Genomic DNA, 2,500 nt, shown 5'->3' with positions numbered 1-2,500 from the left:
TGATTGGAGGCGCAGCTGTTGGTATACAGGGAGAAGAGCAGTGGGCAAAGGACGCAGCCCTGAGGAGTTCCCGTGCTGATGGACCTGGAGTCAGAGACTTCTGTTCCCGGCTTAACGCACTGCTTCCTGTCAGAGAGGAAGTCTGTGATCCACCTGCAGGTGGAGTAGGGCACGTTCAGCTGGAAGAGCTTGTCCTGAAGCAGGGCAGGGATGATGGTGTTGAAGGCAGAGCTGAAGTCCACAAACAGGATCCTGGCGTAGGATGCTGGGGCGTCCACATGCTGTAGGGTGAAGTGGAGGGCCATGTTAACTGCGTCGTCCACAGACCTGTTGGCTCTGTAGGCAAACTGAAGGGGGTCCAGGAGAGGGTCTGTGATGGCTTTGAGGTGTGCCAGGAGCAGGCGCTCAAAAGACTTCATTACCACAGATGTAAGGGCGACCGGTCTGTAATCATTTAGTCCTGTTGGCCTTAGCTTTTTGGGCACAGCGATGATGGTGGAGGACTTGAGACAGGCTGGTACATGGCATGTCTCCAGGGAGGTGTTAAAGATGTTGGTGAACACCGGAGACAGCTGGCCAGCGCAGTGCCTGAGGGTGGCTGGAGAGACAGAGTCCGGCCCGGCTGCTTTGCGTGGATTCTGCCTCTTGAAAAGCCCATTAACTTCTCCCTCCTGAAAGGAGAGAGTCGTTTCTGTAGTATGGGTGGGGGATGGGGCCTCTTGGGTGGGAAGGGGTGGTTCAGGACAGTCCAATTGTCTTTCAAATCTACGGTAGAACTCGTTCAGGTCGTTGGCTAGGCGGGAGTCGTTAGTGGTGTGGGGCGCTCTGGGTTTGTAGTTGGTGATGTGCCTGAGCCCTTTGGCAGACAGAAGCAGCGTCGTTAGTAGAGAACTGGTGTTTTAGTGTCTCTGAGTACAGTCGTTTAGCCTCTCTCACCGCTTTGCTAAACCTGTTCTTCGACTCCTTGAATCTGTCTCTATCCCCACTCCTAAACGCTTCCTCCTTCTCCAACCTCAACCTTTTGAGCTTTGCTGAGAACCAGGGCTTGTTGTTGTTAAAGTTCACCCTGGTACGTGTTGGGATACAGCAGTCCTCACAGAAGCTGATGTACACAGCCTCTGTGAGTTCATCCAGACTATTGGTAGCAGTCGTGAACATATCCCAGTCAGTACAGTCTAAGCACGCCCGCAAATCTTCCACAGCCTCACTGGTCCACTGTTTAGATGTCCTCACAGCAGGTTTACAGAGTTTTAGTTGCTGCCTGTATGCACGAATCAGGTGGACCAAGGGAGTTCTGTGCGAGCCGAACAGCCCCGTGACCCACAAGAGAAACATCCCCGCCAAATTCGAGCGTTTGACGGGGTCTATCCGTGAAAAAATATTCACGTTTTTGAGTGCACATGCATTTCTGCTGCAAATGCCTCTGGAAGTTTCATGCCGTTCGTATGCCAATTGTGGCAACACGAAAATGACCCGTTTTCCCATTCCGAGGGATTTCTGTGCGACCCTAACAGCCCCGTGAGCCACAAGAGACACATCCCCGCCAATTTCTAGCGTTTCACGGGGTCTATCCGTGAAAAATATAGACGTTTTTGAGTGCACATGCATTTCTGCTGCAGATGCCTCTGGAAGTTTCATGCCGTTCGTACGCAATGTGGCAACACGAAAATGACCCCTTTTCCCATTCCGAGGGATTTCTGTGCGACCCTAACTAACAGCGCCCGTGAGCCACAAGAGAGACATCCCCGCCAATTTATAGCGTTTCACGGGGTCTATCCGTGAAAAATATAGACGTTTTTGAGTGCACATGCATTCCTGCTGCAAATGCCTCTGGAAGTTTCATGCCGTTCCTATGCAATGTGGCCACACAAAAATGACCCGTTTTCCCATTCCGAGGCATTTCTGTGCGACCCTAACAGCCCCGTGAGCCACAAGAGAGACATCCCCGCCAACTTCTAGCGTTTGACGGGGTCTATGCGTGAAAAATATTAAAATTTTTGAGTGCACGTGCCTTTCTGCTGCAAATGCCTCTGGAAGTTTCATGGCGTTCCTATGCAATGTGGCAACACGAAAATGACCCCTTTTCCCATTCCGAGGGAGTTCTGTGCCACCCTAACAGCCCCGTGAGCCACAAGAGACACATCCCCGCCAATTTCTAGCGTTTCACGGGGTCTATCCGTGAAACATATAGAAGTTTTTGAGTGCACATGCATTCCTGCTGCAAATGCCTCTGGAAGTTTCATGCGGTTCGTACGCAATGTGGCAACACGAAAATGACCCGTTTTCCCATTCCCAGGGATTTCTGTGCGACCCGAACAGCCCCGTGAGCCACAAGAGACACATCCCCGCCAATTTCTAGCGTTTCACGGGGTCTATCCGTGAAAAATATCAATTTTTTTTTGACTGCACATGCATTTCTGCTGCAAATGCCTCTGGAAGTTGCATGCGGTTCGCATGCAATGTGGCGACACGAAAATGACCCGTTTTCCCATTCCGAGGG

The sequence above is a fragment of the Petromyzon marinus genome, unplaced genomic scaffold, assembly GCF_048934315.1.
Source record: "Petromyzon marinus isolate PM22_M1 ecotype Great Lakes invasive population unplaced genomic scaffold, UKy_Petmar_22M1.pri1.0 PM_G_Scaffold_262, whole genome shotgun sequence".
NCBI lineage: Eukaryota > Metazoa > Chordata > Hyperoartia > Petromyzontiformes > Petromyzontidae > Petromyzon > Petromyzon marinus.
This window is presented reverse-complemented; position numbering follows the sequence as displayed.